The sequence below is a fragment of the Rhinolophus sinicus genome, chromosome 14 (genome assembly GCF_057876585.1).
Source record: "Rhinolophus sinicus isolate RSI-liver-muscle chromosome 14, RSI-T2T, whole genome shotgun sequence".
Lineage (NCBI taxonomy): Eukaryota > Metazoa > Chordata > Mammalia > Chiroptera > Rhinolophidae > Rhinolophus > Rhinolophus sinicus.
This window is the reverse complement of record NC_142514.1, coordinates 132422684-132444082: the sequence shown is the minus strand read 5'-3', so window position 1 is coordinate 132444082 and position 21399 is coordinate 132422684. Positions and strand designations below refer to the sequence as shown.

Below are 21399 nucleotides of genomic sequence, written 5' to 3'. Positions count from 1 at the left end.
CCCAATGATTTCTTTCTTTACAATAAAGGAAATATTGAAAGGAAGACATTTTGATGACATTCAGGGTAATACGACGACAGCTCTGATGGCCATTCCAGAAAAAGAGTTCCAAAATTGCTTTGAAGGGTGGACTAAGTGCTGACATTGGTGCATAGCTTCCCAAGGGGAGTACTTGGAAGGTAACCATAGTGATATTCAGCAATGAGGTATGTAGCACTTTTTCTAGGATGAGTTAGTGAACTTAATTGCTTGACCTCACTGAGGTCATTTGATTGACATGTGCAGGTTATATAACTGGTTTCTTTCTGCGCATGCTCTTATCCAGAATGCACACAGAAAAATCCACCATGGGGGGAGAGGGGGGAAGCCATAATGTTCATTTTATTCTAATTGTATTATAATGAGTCTGGAGTTCATGCTAAAGGCAGGCTCCAGCAGTCTGCACAGGTGCCAAAAACTGGACAGTTCTGGTTGGGGTATTATCTCCTTTTTCTAGGGGTATTTCTTTTTTTTTTTAAAATTAAAGTTTATTGGGGTGACAATTGTTAGTAAAGTTGCATAAATTTCAGGTATGCAATTCTGTATTACATCATCTATAAATCCCATTGTGTGTTCACCACCCAGAGTCAGTTTTCCTTCCATCACCATATATTTGATCCCCTTTACCCTCATCTACCCTCCTCCCTTACCCTCTGGTAACCACTAAACTATTGTTTGTGTCTGAGTTTTTGTTTCTCATTTGCTTGTCTTCTCTTGTTGTTTTTGGTTTATATACCACATATCAGTGAAATCATATGGTTCTCTACTTTTTCTGTCTGACTTACTTTACTTAGCATTCTAGAGGTACTTCAACAGAAAAAAATTATCTCTAGGAGCTGGGCCTGGGCGGTTCCTGGGAAGTGCATGCAGATGGTGTAAAGTACTGATCAAATCACCTTCTGCCAGCCCCCTCAGGCTCACTTTTTGTCTCTTTTCCTGTCTCATCAAGGAAGTTGCACCATTTTATATTCCCAGCAGCAGTGCATGAGGGTTCCAATTTCTCCACACCCTCATTAACACTCGTTATTTTCCATTTTTTTTTTCTTTTTTAATTATTATAGCTATTCTAGTGGGTGTGAGCTGGTATCTCATTGTGATTTTTATTTGCATTACCCTAATTACTAATGATGTTGAGTTGAGCATCTTTTCATGTGCTTATTAGCCTTTTATATATCTTTTTGAAAAACTCTATTGAGGTTCTTTCCCCATTTTTTTCCTTTGAAGTTTTTATTCTGTGCAAACACTTTATAGCAACAAGCATATAGAATAAAGTCACCCACAACCTTATTACCCCAATAATGTAGGAGATGTTTTTGTGTTTCTATGTTTCTTGTGCATACAAATGCTATTTTTATATACAATTTTTAAATTTGTGATAAAATATGCATAACATAAATTTACCATTTTAACCATTTTAAGCATAAGTTCAGTGGCATTAAGTACATTCATGTTATTGTACAACCATCACAACTATCCATCAACAACTTTTTCATCTTCCTAAACTGAAACTTTGTATACATTAAGCAATCACCCCATTCCCCCCCTCCCTTTGCCTCTGGGCAACCACCATTCCACTTTCTGTCTCTATGAATTTGACTACTCTGGTACCTCACATAGGTGGATATTTGTCCTTTTGTGACTCGTTTATTTCACTTAGCCTAATGTCTTCAAGGTTCATCATGTTGTAGCATGTGCCAGAATTTCCTTCCTTGTTGAGGCTCAGCAATATTCTATTAAATGTATATACCACATTTTACTCATCTAATAGCATTTCTGTAATTCTAATAATTTGATTTTAGATTCTCTTGGGATTTTTGTGTAGCTACACATCATCTATAATACTGACAGCTTTGTTTTTTCCTGCCTAAATTTCCCACTCATGGCTCCAGATATCCTGTCCTCTTTCACCCATACACAGATTGCAAAGCAAAATTCTGCTGACCTAACTTCAGCTCTCGCCACAAACCCAATAGCTGCTCTCCTCAGGGTAAAAACCCTGCTGCAGCTGTGCTGCTGGCCAGGTGCTCCCTCTGCAGAGCTAGCCCATGCCCCATCTCCTCTCCACTACCTGCACCTCAAGCTCGTGTTTCACACCATGGCTCATGTTTTGCAAACACTTCTGAGCTTTTCCATTTTTGCTCCTGCTGTCTCCAGACCCCCATTCCAACCTCCTCCAGTTTAAATCCCACCAGTTTTTTCCTTGGGTCCTCTTAGATAACATATTCCCTCAAAGATTTATTCAAGTCCCCTTCTGCCTCCTGTCAACTTAAGAAATGTCCAAACTTGTAGAGGCCTTTAGTGAGTTTATTTGAGCCAAACTGACGACAATTGCCAGGAAGCAAAGTCTCAAAGGATTAAGAAAATGCTCAGGAGAATGGCAGGTTTGCAGCTTATTTTATACATTAGAATCAAAGGAGGAGACATGAGAGTTACATGAAATCCATTGCTGGTAGATTATAGGGGGTGGGAGAAAGCAAAGTGGGGAAATTGCTGGGATTGGATGAAAAGTAAAATGGAGAGACACATACTTCTTTTACATTGATGGGCAAAGGATAGTTAATGATTAACATTTTACAGCTACATAGAAACGGCATTCAGGGAACAAGATAACAATGCAATGACGGTTCTGGTTCCCAGCCTGGTGCTCAGTGGGTTGTGCCCTGAGGGATCTGGAAAAAGGGATTATTCTGACATTCCAAGAGTACGTTATCTTAGATGCCAAAAGACCATAGACAGCCTCACTTAAGCTAAAGATTGACATTTTGTCAAGGATACAAGCCAAGGATGTGACTACCCACTATGACTAACTTTTAGTTAGGAATTTTTATGTTCAGACCATCCTATGTAGTTAACTTTGGTCCCTGAGTTTGTACGGCCTGCCATGCTGGCCTCCCCTGAGCTTGCTAGGGTTAGTATGTGGCCCCTTTTTTGTCCACACTCCCTAAATCTGATGTGGTCTTGCTACCAAATTCCAGGGGTTCATTTTGTCAGAATGCCTCAAAGCCAAAGGAGACAGGAACAGGAGTTGGCAGCAAAGAAAGAAGAGGTGTATTTAAGGAAATGGCACCAAGCCTGGAGACTCAGGTAAGCTACTGCTCTGGTGATCTGGCTCCCCAATGGCATGTAGGCTACAGATTATACAGGGCAAAATCACAAGATACCGTGGGTTAGGGGTGTGGGGTTGTGTTAGGAGCTGATTAGTTGGAGGTGAGATGAGGGTAATGAATCACTTCTTCAGATCTTGAGGACAGTTCTGAGGTCTTTTCCGGAGTCCCTCTGTCTGGTCTCATGGGAAAGTAGCCAAGGACTCATTCTACATTAGGGCTCAGGAACTGAAACATATCTTAGGTCAAGATGTTATCTTTAGCCTGCCAGAGGTCCAGACTGTGTGACCGTTAGTCAGGTCCAGGCTGCTGTCTTATGCTGCCTGAGGGAGCAGGGGGTTTGCTGATTTTGGGGGAAAGGCTAGGTCTCTGAGGGGTATATACATAGAGAGGGATATGATTTCTAGAGCTAGGATTTCAAACTAAATTTAATTGAAGTCATAATGAAGTAGGAATATTTTTCTGTGAGTCCCCAAATGATGTAGGTGATGTTGGATATGCCGGCAGTTTCTGGGTGTGGGCCGGGATCTTGTCTCGTGAAGCCGAAGAATGGACACACAGACCAGGGAGAGGCAAAGAGTTGTAAAGGAAGATAGTTTATTAAAGGCAGGAGAAGAGGTTGCAGCTCCCGAGCAGGAGGGGGTCCTGAAGGGGGTGCCCCATGACTGAGGCAAAAGTTCCTACTTTTACACCTTCCCCTGCCTGCTTGGGGAAGGGGGCTGGAGCCTTCTAATGGAATTCATCTATCAGGTTTGTCCTGTTTGCCCATCCTGCAGGGATTAACGAACCAACCCATTCCTATCCATCAGATCTGCTCCTTTGTCCAGCCAGAAGGGATTTGAGATTATTTATTAACTTCAAGGCATATTCTCATGTCCCTGTCCTGGAGTGAAGGAGACATTCCAGAACCTGGAGTTTCAGGAAATGGCTGCTTTTGTTTCTTCCACCAGGGTCCCCCGTGTCTACCTAGCCATCATACTAACTTAACCTGTCTCAATAAGGACCCTCGATTTCAATCTCTCAAAAATAAATGAATGAATAAATAAATAAATAAATAAATAAATAAATAAATAAATAAAGGGCATGAATTAGAATTAGAGCAAGCTGAGTTCAACTCCTGGTTCTAAACCTTAATAGCTGTGTGACCTTGGTAAGTTATATGGCTCAGTTTCCTTATCTGTAGAAGCAGGACGCCAGATGCTCTTTCCAGAGTTCCTTGTGAGGATTAGTTGGGTAACACAGTCAATGCCCTTGACACTGAGTAATTGTGCAGTGAGTGCTGGCTCTCTTCTCCCCACTCCCTGGACCACCATAGCACCTCCACCTTTCCTGAGGTGTTTGCCCCATGCTCCTTTGCATCATGGATCTACGCTGTGTGACCATCATTCTGGGTCTCAGTGTTCCCACTTGTGAAAGGAAGAGAACATGGGATCCACAGCCCCACAAAACTGGTTCACATCATTGCCCCAACTGTGTGACCTCAGTTTTCTCATCAGGAAATGGAAACTTTTATGAGGTTTTAAAAGAAACAAAGTGTGTTAAGAGCCTTGCTCATTGCCTGGCACATACTGATTGGACTATACACACTTATTGACCTGTTCTGAAATGGAAAACAATTTTAACCTGCTTCTTTCAGATTGAAATCTATACTTTCCTACATGAGCAGTGCTGGGCACAGGGTAACATCATCCATTATGTCATCTGGGTCACTGCCGATGTGGCAACATCTGCGGTGGGACTTAAAATGTCTCGTAATCCCTGGTTTGTCTCTGGCGGCTATAGAAAGTCAAGCAGTATGCAGAATGCAGTCAGTCTCTCTGGCTGTCAAATTATTTTCAGTCCAATAAATCCTGCCAGTTGCTCTCCAAATGTGCTTGCTCTACCCCTTGTGGGACACACGGATGACGTTTCTTGGCTTTGGGCCTCTCCCATAATCATGCTTACAACCAGCGTTGCTAACCTTTTTTTAAGGGAAAGACAGAGATTTTTGTCTAGGCCCAGAGAGAGGCTGGGCTTGCAGAGTGAAATTAATAGCTTGTTCTCAGGATAGTTAAATGGTCTATTTGCATTTCTTTGACAGTTACCTTTACCTCCTCAAGTCAAATAAAGACAAACATTCTGAAAACACTGTTTCCTTGGGGCCAGGGGCTGATACCTGAGTCGTGTCCAAAGGTAGGAATTCCAAGTACAAGCGGGTGGCTGGAGAGCAGCAGGGGAGAAAGTGAAGGTCCTGGACCTCCTGGGCTTTCTTATGGGCCAGTATCATAAAACAAAATTATAAGGAGAAATTGATAAATCCACAATTCTAGTAGGAGATTATATATAACACAGCACTATTAGGAACTAACAGATTAAACATATTAAATTAATAAGGAATTTACATTTTGAACAACACAATTAAAAGCTTTATCTAATGCAGGAGTGGCAAACTTTTCCTGTAAAGGACCAGATAACAGTAAATATTTTAGGCTTTGTGGGCCACCTATGGTTCCATCACAACTCCTCAACTTTGCCTTTGTAACATCAAAGCAACTACAAACAACAGCTAAATGAAAGCGCTGCTGTGTTCAAATTAAACTTTACAAAGACAGGCTACAGGCCAGATTTGGCCCTAAGGCTATAGTTTCCTGACTCTGTTCTAATTGATAGAGAGAAAGTCTTGTACCCAAGAAATAAAGAATATGCATTTTAGAAATAACATTCATGTCCATTTAACAAACTGACCAAGTAAGAGAAACAAAGAAAGATTCATCAACTGTCAGCGAGTGAATAACCAATGACCATTTCTCTGATCTCAATATAATTAAATCAGAAGCAAACAGTAAGAGGATAAAGATACATTTTGAAATGTATTCCTGACAGTTCTAGAACTGTCATACTATTCTGTTTTAACAGCATAATTTGTAGTGGCAGAAGACGTAGAAAATCGTAAATGCGTATCAGCAGAAGAATGGGTACAAAAGGAGAGCTATGATGTAGTTATACAGTGGAATACTGTACAACAGGTTAAAAAACTGGTATAAATTTAGAAGAACAAAAATAATGAGACAGAAAAGCAACCTTAGAATAATAAATCTCATACCATTTATATAAACTTTAAAGCATGTAGATATTGTTTATGGGTATTATTATTTATAGATGTTATGGCAAGAGATAGTAACATGGGACTTTCCCTGTCTACTAACTTGTGACTGCATCCTTTCAGGTGAAAACACTCATCCATTCTAAAGAGATTATTTGTGTTGTGTGGCAAATCATTTTCTCCAAGTCTGCAGCCTGTCTGAATGTTGTTTTTTTTTAAAGATACCTTTTGAAAAATAATCATTAAAATTTTTATGTTGTTGAATTTATGTCTTTCTTAGTGTGTGTGTGTGTGTGTGTGTGTGTGTGTGTGTGTGTGTCTTGAGGGAAAAATCCTTCCTTGCCCTTAGGTCATAAAGATGAGATATTCTCCTATGTTTTATATATAAATATTTATAAATGTATATGTTGTGGATGGAATATTTGTGTCCCCTGGAATTCATATGTTGAAACCTAATCCCCGATGTCATAATATTTGGAGGTAGGGCTCTGGGAGGTAATTAGGTCATGAGGGTAAAACCCTAATGAATGGGATTAGCATATTTATAAGAGAGATCCCAAAGAGCTCCCTTTCCCCTTCCACCATGTGAGGACACAGTGAGAAGATGACTGTCTAGGATAAACTAGGAAGCAGGCTGTCACCAGATGCATTGATCTTGGACTTCCCAGCCTCCAGAACTATTAGAAATACATTTCTGTGGTTTATAAGCCACCCAATCTATAGTAGTTAGAGCAGCCCAAACAAATTAATAATATATATACAGAGGGTGCCAAAACAATGCATACACATTTTAAGAAAGGAAAAAACTACATTAAAATTACGCTGATGGTAACTATTTTGAGCATCTCTTGTAATTGCAGAAGTCAAATGTGACTTGTATTCATCTTTTGCTATTGGTATATATTGAGTATTACAATTTTAACACAGTTTTCCTTTCTTAAAATGTGTATACATTTTTTTGGTATCCTCTGTGTGTGTGTATATATATGTATATATGTATCTTATACATATATTACATTATATGTGTAATTTATATACACAAAGGGTGTCAAAAATGTATATACATTTTAAGAAAGGAAAAAATAGTATTAAAATTGTAATACAATGAATGATGCTAGCATCATTTGATTAATGCCATCTTTTGAGTGAACGTCATACTACACATTGCTACCGTTATTCATTCAACTTCGAAAAGTAATACGTAGGTAATATCTCTTAAAATGTGTATATATTTTTGGCACCCCCAGTGTACGTAATTTTTTCCTTCACAAATTTCTAATTGATTATTTTTCACAGTCATCTTCAGCCCGTTTTAATATCATTTAATGTTCTTTTTTAAAAGTGAAAGTCATTTTATTCATCTCTGAATATTCTAAACATATTTATTTTTAAAGTCTTAAGTTTCTGTAAAATTTCATCTTTTAAAAAATTTCATCTGAGATTTATGTTTCAATTATTGGTTTTGGCAGCTGTCTTAATAGTAGATCAGGCATTTTGATGTACAAGCAAGTTTTAAACATGAGTGTTTTGTTTTGGTTTTTGTTGTTTACGTCTTTCTCCCCTTGTGTGTTTAATCTTACCTCTCGGTGTAGCAATTTTGCATTGTTTTTCAATCGGCACCCTGCAACCCCCAGTCCAGAACTAGGCTGCGTGATGGAATTGTGATGCTCCTATTCCATAGTGGCATTTAGAATACCACAGGTCTAGTTACGGGTGCTTCAGTGCTTGGGCTGGCCTCCTTCCTTTTAAGTTCATTATTTTCTTCAAAGCTTCAACCCCAGGCCATGAATTGGTACCAGTTTTGTTCATCTTCTTTCACAAGCATGTGTAATGCCCCTGTCTTTAAGACCCTCCTTCTGATTTCTTGTCTCACATGAATAATTTTAGATCTAGTGTCCTTTCAGGGGCTAAACTCTTGGCCACTCTTACCTGCTTCACAGGTTGGACTCCTGTGAGCCTATGGCATTGGTCCCTCCTATACACTTTTCATATTTCTATTCTCTTTTTGTTCTCCTGAGATGTATGTATAGTTTTTGAGTGTAGCTGTCTTATTTCTTTTCTTTTATCTATACTTGCTGTGTGTTTGGAAGAGCTGAGTGCATCAGAGCATGGATATCATGAATTATGAAGCCAGTCTTCTTTGCTTTATTATTTGACTAATTTCCTCTACTCTCTAAAACATTCTCTCTCTTTTCTTTCCAAGACACCTCATGGTGAATGTCTTGGTCCATTTGGGCTGCTGTAACAAAAATACCATAGACTAGGTGGCTTAAGCACCAAACACTCATTTCTCACAGTTCTGGAGGCTGAGAAGTCCAAGATCAAGGTACTGGCAGATCGGGAAGGTCTCCACTAGAGAATGAGACTTTGTGTTAGCAAGCAAGGTATTTTCCAATGTGCTTTAAGAGATGCTATATGGCAGTGGTTAAAATCTGGATTTTGGAGTCAGATTGCCTGGGTTTGAATTTTAGCTCTGTCCCCCTACCAGCTCGGACAAGTTATTTCACCTCTTTGGATTTCACATTGGAGGTGTGTAAAAACGGGGTTAATAATGGTACTTTTTTCATGTAGGATTTTTGTAAGAAATACATACACTAGCTTTTCTAGAGCAAGTGTTACTCCAGCACAGTTTTAGGCAGGAATTACCTGTTGTTACATCTCTCCAGGTTAGAGAGCTTCACCCTCACCTCCCCCTAATGAAACAGAGAATACCCAGTTCTCTCTGCTACAAAGTTTATGATAATTGCACATTTCAGCTCTTCTTTTCATTGGAGATGGGGTACAGAGAGGTGAGGAGGGTCAAAGAATAGGAATGAGTGATCAGAAGACACTACAAGCTGAGAATCAGAGGAGGTTTCAAGCCTTAACAGTAGCTGCTCTTTGTAGAGGCATTTCATGATTGCAAGTACGTGTGTGGAAATGTTATGTTGTAGTTTTTGCCCCCTCAGAATAGGAAGGAGCCTTGGACATTGCTGATCAGACTCTCCTTGAAGCTGGTCTCCCCGTTGTATTTCAACCTGCCTTTCTGTCTGGAATGCAGTGCGTGAAAGAAGACAACCTGGGCCCTAAGAGATGGACAGTATGAGATAGGTGGAAAGAGCACACAAGCTTCATTCAAAACTAGGCAGACCTGGCTCTGTTTGTATTCTGGCTCTACCTCTTCCCAGCTGTAGGATTTGGGGCAAGTTAATTTTCAGTTAATTTAATTTCTCCAGGCCTCAGTTTTCACATCTATAAATATGGGGGTGTGGGGTGTGTGTGTAATAATATCTTAATTACAGGGCAATTGTGAGACTTAGAGGTGAGAAATGCAGAATACCTGGCATGTAATAGGAACCATCACTACATGACAATGTCCCCACAAATATTCATCAGGCTCTGCTTGGAACCTCAGGGATGAGAAACCACTTAAAATGCCTCACATAACTTCCAGCACCAGGAAGTGGTAAATATCTTGCCTAAAGATGTCTGTGCAATTATCTAGATAAGTTGCCACCTTGTTTGACTTCAGATGTTGCCATCACGATAATTCTCTGCAGTGATAGGCAAAGAAGGGATTTTAGTGATTGGCACTTGGGCTCCTTTTCCCAAAGGAGCCCCTCTTCTATCTGCCATTTCTCATCTGCTCTTCTCTGCAGGAGAAGCTTTTCAGTGTAGGTGTTTCCCAGCTGGACTGGGATCACGTGGGTTGGGCCAATGTAGTTAGTGCATTACTAAGGAAATATAACAAGCTATGCAGAATCCAAATTTTTTGCATCTTTAGAGAACTGTCGTAGGATATATACTTCAGGACTTTCTCCCTAATTGAGAAAAAAAAAAGCAGAGGGAGATGATGGTAATTAAAATGTAGAATCATTAAAAAACAAAACTCACCGAAGATAATGGCCATACTTTCTGGATTTAAGATCACTACCAAACATTTAAAATGTCTTTCATCAGGTACAAATATCTATAAAGAAATCTGCAGATCAGAGGAGCTCAACTCAGAAAAGCCACATCCCCCACCCCATTATAATCCCCAATATGGCCTTTCTCTGCCCTCTCAGAAGGAGACAGCAGGAATATGGGGGCTCTTCACACTGTGTGGAAGAGCATGGATAGAGTCCCCTGCTGGGGTCCCTGTGTGTGCTGTGACACATCCTAAAATGCCCACGTACCCCAGATGGAAGGCAACTTGAAAAACACATCTGAGAGCTTTGTGAACTTGGCGAGTCATCTTAACTCCCAGGCCTCAGGTTTCCAATTTTATAGAATTGGAATAAAGGATATTTAAGAATCTTTATGGTTCTGAGTTAATATGAAACTAACTTTCCTTGCATTGAGAAAAACATCAGAGGCATATGAAACAACTAAGAGATTTATGTACGTTTATTTCATTATTACCTCATAACAACTTGGTATGATAAGGGCACATGACCCACGGTTTCCTGACGAGCACATGAAGGCTCAGAGCCATTAACTGATTATTAGCCTTAGAGAGCTATTAAGTGGTAGAGTCAGAATTTGAACCCAGGTCTGTCTGAGTCACTAAGTCATGCTTTTATTCACTTAAGAAAATTATGTTCCCTTGAGTACTAAAGATTAGAAAAATGGAAATGCTGGTAGAAGCCACTAATTCATTTATTTATCAGCTATTTATTAAGCACCTACCATTGCCAGACCCTGTGCTAGAAGGTAAGACTGCAGTGGGAACATTCATGGGACTAACAGTCCTGGAAAACATGAAGGCGTTATTGTTATTGTTCCTCTTTGCAGCTAAAAAAGAAATGCAAAAACATATTTTGATCTCCCTTAAATTTATGCAGCCCTTTACAATTTCCAGGCTCTTCAGGTTCATTACCTTGTTTTAATCTTCACAGTGAGAGAGAGAGGAAATAGTGCAGATAATGTTGTCCCCATTTTCGAGATACGGAAACTGAGGCTCAGAAAAGTCATGTAGCAGAACTTGAGTTTTCCCAGGCCATGTCCAGCGCTCTGATATTACACAAGGCAGCCTCCTTCATTCAGTTGGAAAACATAGTTACTGTTGAATTCAGCCAATAATTCTTTTGTTCACTTGTTTTTCCGTATGAGGCCAAGTAGCCTCAATGGCAGTTTTCATTTTCCTCCAGTCTGTGTGGCCGGCAGGTAGGTCTGCCTGAAATGTCCCTGGACTGAGGGACATCCCCACACTGGCTTGTAGACAGAACTTCTGGGCTGGTGCCCCATAACCCAGGCAGTGGTAATGAGCCCAGCTGTCACTGCCCCTCAGCAAGTTCACACCATTTTGGATAGGACATACCTCTTGTTCAACTCAACCTGCATGCACACGTATGGTGTTGAAATGGTCCCAGCTATCAGGACCATAATTTGGGGGCCCTTCATTTAACCCACAGCCCTTCTCCAAGGCTGGGTACTATGTTCGAACAGAGGCACAAATGAACAGAAATGAACAGAGTGGGGTCACATCCCAGAGTCCACGTCGGCTGAGTTGCAACTAGGAGACCAGGGAGGTTTTGCCTGGAGAAGAGAACACATGGGTGGCTGAGGGAGGGGGAGGTGAAAAGAAATACTGATTTAATATTCGTTATGTGTCAGGCACTGTACAAGGGTCTGGAAATAGATCGACATTCTTGCCCTTATGGAGCATATGCTAAATTATAAATGTAACGGCTTACATTTTTTGAGGACTTATCTTGGCCAGATACTGACCTGAGAGCCTCATGTAAATGATCGCATTTAATCCCCCAAAACCCTCCATGAGGCAGCTATTATTATTAATCAGCCTCACTTGGCAGGTAAGAAAACAGGCATAAGAGGTAAAGAACTTGCTCTAGGTGTTGCGTCAGTGAGTGGCAGCTGGCAGCTGACCCTGTGCCTTCAGGCTGCAGCGCCTGTGTGCTTGACCACGATGCATACAGGCCTTCTCGAGTCTATGGAGGCAGCTACAGCGTGTGAAATACTTGAACGCGCACTATTCCACGTGATCCTCTCAGCAGCTCTGTGAGGGCCGTGTTATCACCACCATTTTACAAAGGAGGGATCTGTGACTTGGGGAGATGAAGGCATTTCCCCAGCAGGTGAGGGTCCCCAGAGCCTGGCCTGGAGCAGTCCACAGGACCCAGGATGCAGGATATCCTTTGTGCTGTATTTAAAAAATTCCTTACAGTGAACATACATTCTTGTATCACCACAACATCAACACACAAACAAACAGTATTAAAGCAGAGAGAGTGGCTTTTACTCCTCTGCATTTTCTGTGGGTAGCACTCAGCACTGAGGGCGGCCTGTATTTAGGAGGCAGCATCCAGGACACTGTGATCCTGCCATCTCGGGGAACAAGGTGCTCTTTCATTTTCTTCATTAACTATTTCATTCTTGTGAATTATATGCTGTGGCGAACTCAGCAGCAAAGGTTCGAGAGGCATCAAGAAGCACGTCAGCATTTCTGGCCAGGAGGCACTCCTGACGCCTTTCCTCCTGTGTGCCCGGTGGGTGGTGGGGACGTCAGAGCTGGCATGTTTTTCTTCTTGATTATCCACTTGTCACAAGGCAGGTCGCTCCACCTTGAAAACAACTAGACCCAATCACTCACTGTTTCTTTTGCTGCAGTTTGGTAATTATCCCCTAAGGTGACCAGTGGAAGGGACTAGATTTTGTGGCTGATAGAGCTGGAGGAGGTGAGAAGCCATGTGGACCAACTATTGTTATACAAGGAAAGAACACTGGGATAACTGAGGAACTGGAGGGGACATGACTTGCTCATCTGGTGAGCAGTGTCACCTGCGGCTCTCTTTCTGCTGCATGCTGCAACCTACATACATCTCAGCTCTCCGAGTCCAACTCCTTCTTTAAGAGATAATAAAGCAGATGCCAATAAAAAAAATGTAAAAAAAAAAGAAAAGGAAAGAAAAATCACAAGTTAAAAAGAAAATAAATAAATAAATAAATAAATAAATAAATAAATAAATAAATAAATAAAACAGATGCCAGAAATACATGTGACTTGTCCAAGGCCAACAAGTGAATGGCACAAATGGACTAGAGGCCCGGCCTGCTAGCTACCAGTTCCGGCAGCTGTGTACTAGCTGAGAGAGGACAAATGGGCATTTCTAGTTGCAGTGCCTGGACGTTACCCTGTTTACCTTAACTAAGCACATGCTCCTGACAGAGGAAACACACGAAACAGTCATGCATATGAGACCGAGAGACCAAGACAGAGAAAGAGAGAGAGAACGAGAGAGAGAGAGAGAGAGAGAGAGAGAGAGAGAGAGAGAGAGAGAGAGAGAGAGAAATTTTTCTAAAAGTACGTATGGAATTCCTGTAAGAGAGCAACTGTTGTGAGAAAAAGCGGCGCTGACTTCTGTAGGTGAACTGAGTCCCATATCTTCTGCTACCAGAGAAGGGAAAAGAACCATCTAAGTAGCAGAGAAGGAAAATTCTGGAGCTCCAAGGGGAATGTCTAACTTTCAGTTCCTCCAAAAGCCAACTGTGAGAAAAGGGATTGGGTGCAGGTAGTTTATTTGGGAGGTGATCCCAGGCAGCCCAAGTGAGGGTGAAGGGACAGTAACAGGGAAGGGAGAAAGCCACCAAAGGTGTTCAAGTGAGGAGGTTCCACTGTGGGCAACTGGGACTCAGTCCCAAACTGAACCGCGGAATTGAATATACCTCGGAATTCTCCCATCTGGAGTTGGGGAAGCTGGAGTATTTTTCCAGTCTCTTGTCCCTTATTGTTTGGGGATTGTCCCTGGATGGCACTTCTGGACTGCCCTGGATGGGATGAACAAGTTTTGTGTCCTGGAGAAAGCCCACAGGTAGAGGAGTAGAGACACAGGCAGAAAGATGCAATGTTCTGGAAACTGTATTGTAGCTGTTGGTGGACTCGGGAATGGATGAAGTGTATGTGGGCTGGGGTCTCAACAGCGTCCGATGTAGGACAGGATCCATATTGGAGTCAGGGAGACAGAAAAAGCCCGCATTCCCTGTCACCTCTTATAAACTCACAAAATGTCTAGCATGGGAGGATTTTCTTGGGGAAACCAGTGAAAGGACTGAGGCATCTAGGGTAATGTGGGGCAAAACAGAGGCAGATGCAGAGTTCCTGGGACTAGATCATGAGAGCACAAGCCTCAGGAATTGGCAAAACCCTCAGCAGAGTCTCATTGCTTCCACAGGCTGGAGGACGCGGTCTCTAAGGGACACTAGGGTGCATACATACCCTGCTGTGGTCATTCCAGGGAATGTGGGAATGGGTGAGGTTTCCTCTCACTGGAATAGGGACACCTGTGGACACCGGATAGAGTCTCTTCAGCCAGGACTGACAGCAGCTCCCCTCTCCTCCCTTTGTGCTCAGAGCCCACTTACTCTGTAAGTGGTTCTGGGTTTGAGATACTCACTTCCTATTCCCAGGGGCCCAGCAGTGCACTTGAGGCGACAGGAAACTTTCCGGCTGAGATGAGCCCTTCAGTGGTGGTGACTTCATGTCCAGTGATGTCCCATACAGATGGACAGATGTTGTGGTGAAGCCCAGGACAACGGAGGCAATGAGTGAGAGAGCTAATCCTGGCCAAAGCACTGAGCGTGGGCATGCTTTCCCTCTCATTAGGATAAATACCTGCTAATGTGATGTAGGTGGGGTGGTGGGAGGATAAACTTAATTCTCTCTGTCTTTAAGGGAAGGAAAGGCTGCTAAGCCCTCAGAGTTGACAGCTAGACAGAGGAAACTGGCTACTTTGGAGTCAGCATGTCCCTTAGCTGCCAGGGTCAGAACAGTGACTGACACAGCTGCATTAGTGAATACTTGGTGTCTCTGCTCTTGGTGGCCATACCAACACGCAGAACAAATGGACCAATACCCAGATAGGCAGAGAGACGCTCTGGGTGCTGATCAGGACAGTGTGTTGGGCTGGGAGGCGGAGGTCCTGTGTTCAAACCTTTCTTCTGCCACTAGCTGGCTCTCTAGGCCTCACTGACCTTGTCCACAATGCCAGAGTCAGACCAGGACTCTGTCTCCTCTTCCACAGCAGGAGGTGACGCTTCCTCATTTTACTTTTCCCTGGAAAGGGGATCTGAAATGAAGTTCTACTCCGAGAAAAGGCTTTGCCACTCACTCACTCTACTTCGGCCTCTCTGAGGTGGTTTTCTCATCTATAAAATGTGGATAATACAGCTCTGCCTAAGTCACAGGGCCTTAGGGGGGAGATCAGGTGAGATAATGACTGTGAAAATCTTCTATAAATGGTAGAGCATGTCATTCATTCATTCACTCATTCATTCATTCATTCATTCATCACGAAATGGTTATGAGCATTTATGTCTGTGTTGGTTCCTGAGAATATAAGGATGAAATATAGTCCCTGCCTGTATGGGCTTTCAGTTTGATGTGGATATTGACAAGTAAGCACGTAATTAAGTTACTGTGACTCATCCTAAAAATTCCTGTGACTTACCCAGCCATAGCAATTACGGGTTACCATGCTATGAGGACACAGAAGGCTTGGTGGCTCCCAAGGGCAGGCCCCCACACACCTAACAGAGTGACACATCCACCAAACACTTAGGGAATTCCTGCTCAGGACATGTGCATCTCTCTTCTGTTGAGGCATGTGCCAGCCTGGCTCTTATGTCACCGTTTGTTCTCTGTGTCCCCTGTTGCTTAACATGTCTGTTTTTGGCATGCCCTCCTTTCCAGGCCACGGGGACAGGCCAGGTCTGCTCTCCTTTCTTGGGCAAACCTCCCATGACAGGAGTGGGGCCTGCTTCCCGGGCAGCACAGTCTGTTCTAGTGTGTACATAGCCTTGGGGACCAGGGGACTGCCAAACCTCACCTAACATGCTTCTTTGTGTATGTAGTATTTCTGAAGTCATGAAATGCCAAGAAAAAGGTGCTCAGAGATCCCAACTCTCCCTCTCCTCCTTTGAAATGCAAAACTCCCTTCTATCTGGCAGGTATAGAAAGAGCTGTGCACTGGCCCCAGCCCCATGGCCACCACCTCCTACCAGATGGCAGGAAGCAAGCCTGCAGGAGATCAGAGGAAATGCCTCTGTAAGAACCCTTGGAGATTATGGGAAAGGCCCGATTGGTGGTAACAGGCAGTAAGACCAGTTACCAGGAGAGAGGAGGCCCCCCAAAGCATTTATTTATCCAGCACTGGTCACTTCTGCCAGTACTGCTTTCCCCACGAAGACCTCAAATGCATCCCTGTGTCCTTGATTTTATAGTAGAAGCTCTCTTAACTAACTACACGTTACCATCTTACCAAGTAAACTGGGGCTCTTGATTTCCTCTGTAAACATTGTGATTGGTACTCATGGGAGGCAGGGTCCTTGCAGCTAAAACGCTGCTTTCTGGTTTGCTGTAGACTCTCCCTCCCACTAATTGAGTTACTAGTTATTAGTTATTGTTTACTGAGAGTCAGTTCTATTTGATCTTAAATTGCGTATTCCCATTGTAGTTATTATTATATAATTCAATAAAACATTATGTAAATTGATGAAATGTGAAATAGAATTGATTTTCATGAAGGTTGAGTTATTTTTTGAAAGCTTCAGTGAAAGCGAAGAGTTTATAACAATTGCTGTCAAAAGTATAGGTGAAAAGACTGGACATGACAAGATGGAATTTGCACATGTCACTTTTGCTCACATCCCACTGGCCAGAACTCGGTCCTATGGCATGCCTAGCACCATGCAGGCTGGGAAATGTAGTCTTTATTCTAGGTAGCCACACGCCCAGCTAAAATTTGTGTTTCCTTCCTTCAAGAGAGGTTGGGAAAATGGGTATTAGGGACAATCAGCATTTTCTGCCACAGTATATATAAAGCATTTCTTTTTTTAAGATTCTTTGATTTGATCTTTTTATTTATTTTATTTTTTTAATTTAAATTAACTGATGGATTTTTGGACCAGATTTCCTCAGAGAAAAGGACTCTCCTGTGTAACTCGCCTTCCTGGGACAGTCTTCTGACTAAGATCTAGTCCGCCTTTGTTCATTCTTTTTTTGTTGTTTTTAAGCCTTTGCTTATTTAGTCCACAGCTGTTTATTGTGCAAGGCATCCAGGCACTGAGGAAAACAGTGACAGACAAGGCAGGCAGGCCGTTCTCTGGCACACAGCTTAGTACGATCCTGCATAAGTGGTATGACAGGGGCACATACAGAGTCCTGGGGGAGCACACAGGAGGGGATGTGCGTTAGATAAAGCTTTCAGGAGGTGGATTTTGAGATGACCGGGTGTGTCAGTGGGTGGGATCGAGGAGGCAGTGAGATGAAGGAGTATCATAGGTGTGACCAGGCTGCTCTGGACACTCACTTGGAAGTTCGCACTCACTGTCCCCTACTTGCTCTCCCTGTTTCTTCTGCCAGGTACAGTTTTGCTTCCTCTCCTCTCTTGCCACACCATCGTCCTGAACAGGCATGCTCTTTTCACCCCTGCGGCTCTGCCGGCTCTTTTCCTTCTGCCTGGAATGCTTTTTCCATCGTGTCATTTTGACAATATTCGAGTCATTCTGCCAGGTCAGCTCAAATGACCTTGCTCTGGGGATGCTGTCTCCCTCTGCCCACAGGGTCGCTCTCTCTTGCCTTTGGGCTTTCTGTGCACTTCACAGACTCCCCCAAAACGTCATCCATCTTATTGTTTCATGCGCTTGTCTGTCTCCCCAAGCAGAATGTGTGCTTTAGTCCTGTCTGCACTTGTCCGAGTGCTAGTCTTCCATGAGGACTCAACAATGGTTGTGGGAGGAGCGGACGAGCACAGGCCTAGGAGTCAGAAGACTTGGTGTGGTGCTACCTTTTCACATAGTGATGACATTGGGGAACTCACTTCCTCTGTTTGGAACTCAGTTCCCCATCTGTGAAATGAGAGGATGGATTGGATTTAATAATTGCTATGATTATTATGAAACCATAATTCAAAATGCTCACCACTCCTACCTAGGGCAGAAATTGCTGGCCTTTTAATCACGAGACTTTGCAACTATGGTCATGACAAAAGATTAGACGTAAGGGAGGCCAGTGGCTTCTGAGGTGGCCTGGTCTGAGATCTGTGTGTTAGAGGAGGGGAGCCACAGGGGAGTAACTACACCAGTCACACCCTTTCTGTCAAAAAATTTGAATGCAAGATACCATAGGTAGAGAAGCACAGGGACAGGGACAGAAAAGTAAGTGACAGAAGCCAGAAGGCTGACAGAGGAGAGACTGGGGAGCAAGAATTGTCTAGGAGAAACAGGAACAGATTCAGAGAGAAGGGCGGGAATGCTGTTGGATCATTAGAATGGTTGTGGTACCATGAATGAGTATGCCTGTTTCCTTACTTCCTACATGGCAGTTTAGAGAATGTATGAGCGCTTTGCAATTTATTTAACAAAAACACTGTTCTACGCATTTTATTACATAATCCCTATAACACAGGCACGGTCATTATCCCCAGTCTATAGAAGAGGGAGAGAGAAAATAAATGCTTTTGTCAAGTACACACTCGTAAATGGAAGAGCCAGGATTGGAGCAGAGTACGGGTAACTCACCCTTGTACCATGATGCTTCTTGTAGGTAACAAGCAGTTTTTGAGCACCAATCCTAGGCCAAACCCTGTGCTAGGTGTTTTACTATTAATCTCATTTACTCCTACGTGTATTAGCTCATTTAATTCTTGCAACAACTCTATGAAGCAAATCTCAATATACCTATCCTACAGATGGAAAACAGATGCTTGGGAACATGAAATGTTTTGTCCAAGGTCAAATAGCTGACTGGTGGTAGAGCCAACCATGCCAGCCTGGAATAGTAAAGAAATAACGCTCAGCAATGCGCTCCTGAATGATGGAGGCAGCTGAGCCCTCGATCTTGGGATCTGCCATTCACAGTGACAACTTGTGCATTATCTGTCATTTCAGGAACTGTGAAATATGAGACTGAGCCTCAACGTTAAGAATTCACCCATATTTCTAGAGGCTGCAGCTGAAGCAGGGTTTGGGGGAAGGGAATAGACAGCACAAAGAATGTAGCTTGCTTTAGCTTGAAATGAGCTATTTTTTCTTTCCCATCTTTTCTCCCTTCTGCTTAATTGCTTTGTAGCGATAAATAAAGCTGGGGAAAATTACATTTGGCAGTCTTTAGTAGGGCTTGAATTCATCGTTCTTTCTTCACTGCTGCCCAAGATGTGACAACTATTTTGTTAACGGTAAATTTGTTAATTGAGATTTTCTTCTTTCATACTTGTATTCTTTTTTTGGATTGTAGAAGAAAATGATATGCAAGTGATACCCTAGCCCTAGGCAAACAAACATATGCATAAAACTGCGCAAATAGAAAATGAACCTTGAGCTAGCAAACCTTGTTGTCGGTAACCATTTACTTAACCTGCCTTAGCCTTTGTTGTATCCTTTCTAAATTGGAGATTAAAAATCCAGCCAAAAGCAACATGGTGGCTGGAAAGATCCAGTAAGATAATAATACTTCCTTGATTTTATTTACAGTGTTGTGTTTTGACATTCACCTCTCACTGGCTCCGTTTAATCCCCATTTTACACATAAAGGAACAAGCTTCAAGATGTTACGTGGCTGAGTTGTCACCACCCAGCTAGTATATGGCAGCATCAGGACCTCAAGTAACTCAATGTCCAGGGACAAGGGGTGAAAATTACTACAAAACAATACCACACACAGTGGAAGTAACTTTATTCATTTTTTTTTTCTGGTACAAAATTAATATGCATTCATTGTTTTAAATTCAAACTTGTTAGAAACACGAATCTAAGAAAGTACCTTTTAACCTTCCCTTTCAGATGTAAACACTGCTAACAGTTTGCTTTATATTTTTCCAGATCCTTTTCTATAGCATCATCACTATTAAAAATAATATAGTAAGTCACATTCTGATCGCATGTGATAGTTCCAAAGTGCTTTTACAAAAATGATCTCAAGGCACGCACATCTACCACAAGTTCCTTTTCCTATGATTCCAGGGGTGGTCGAGCCTGTCTTTGGGGATTCTAAAGATCCAGTGAATGAGATTTGTATCTGCCTGAGGTCATAAGAAGAGCATTTTAACTGAATTGACTGTTCCCTTCAGACTGGGGAGTTTGGCTGCCTTCCCTTTAATCAGCACTGATGAGCTGTTTGACAAAACTCAATGGTTATTTTGACATTTCATAGGCACAGCCTGAGCTGCTCCAGACAGAAGGAAATCAACATTGACCAAACTCTCAACAGCTGGAACCCACAGGTTGATAAGAAATGAATCTGCAAACGTTTGAATGTCTTGAATTGAACTGAGAGATTGAATATTCTAAAAACGTATGCATGGTGAAGTCAGACTGTTGGCATTAGCAGAAACCTCAGACATCACCTGGTTTAGTCTATACAGTTTATTTCAGAGGGAAGAAAACTGAGCTCCAAAGCTGAGGAGATTTAACCTGTATATGCAGTTTGATTTGGTTGAGAAATGTTTTCTGAGCACCAAAGATGTGCTAGATGTTTGCGAGGTATTTGGATTTCCAGCTTTCAAAGAATTGATACTCCATGATTCACTGTCCAAAATATCATAAGAACATGAGGGGAAATATACTAAACATTTTCATGAAGGGAGAAAGGTAACCCTGACCTCTTTCCATAGCTTTGAAATATGTACCGAAGTGAAAGAACCAATTCAATAACTGCCTTTCTGACACAACCTTCTGTAACCCCTGACTCTCACCTGTCCTCTCCCCCGTAGCCTCCACAAGCCTTTCACGTAGACCTCGTCTGTAACATTTGAACTCTCCACGTCACATCATAGTTTCCTGCCTTGTCAGACCGTGGACAATTCCTGTGCAAATGCTGTGTCAAGCTGATATTTTTATTCCTAGTGCCTAACATGCGTATTGAATAAATGCTTGTCAATTGATGAATGAATTTCTGCTTTAAGACAGATCGCACTTTTCATAGTATGATACGTGGCTTCCAAAATATACATTTCTGGAGTGTTATGTCAGACTTGGGAATATAAATTCAATATACAGGCACCCTGGCCTTCACGTCATATTCTCCCCTCAGGGTGGTAGCCCATATGTCCATGCTCTGATTTTTGGCAATGTGCTTGGTGTCATCTATCAGAATCAAACTGGGTGCTATTCTTTCTTTGTGGAGTGCCTATAGAAGCAGCATTTGGTCTATGGTCCGTTGACCATTGCTAAAAATGTGTAGGTTAAGTCCCTATCGTA

At 42.3% G+C, this 21399-nt stretch overlaps 1 long non-coding RNA gene across 1 annotated transcript in view; it reads left to right on the top strand.

Moving 5' to 3' along the window:
• LOC148755820 (uncharacterized) overlaps positions 1–21399 on the top strand; it is a 95223-nt gene that overhangs the window by 42156 nt on the left and 31668 nt on the right. Inside the window, exon 2 of the long non-coding RNA XR_016018736.1 lies at positions 3015–3123. This is a non-coding gene — a long non-coding RNA (uncharacterized LOC148755820). The remainder of the gene's footprint in view (positions 1–3014; positions 3124–21399) is intronic.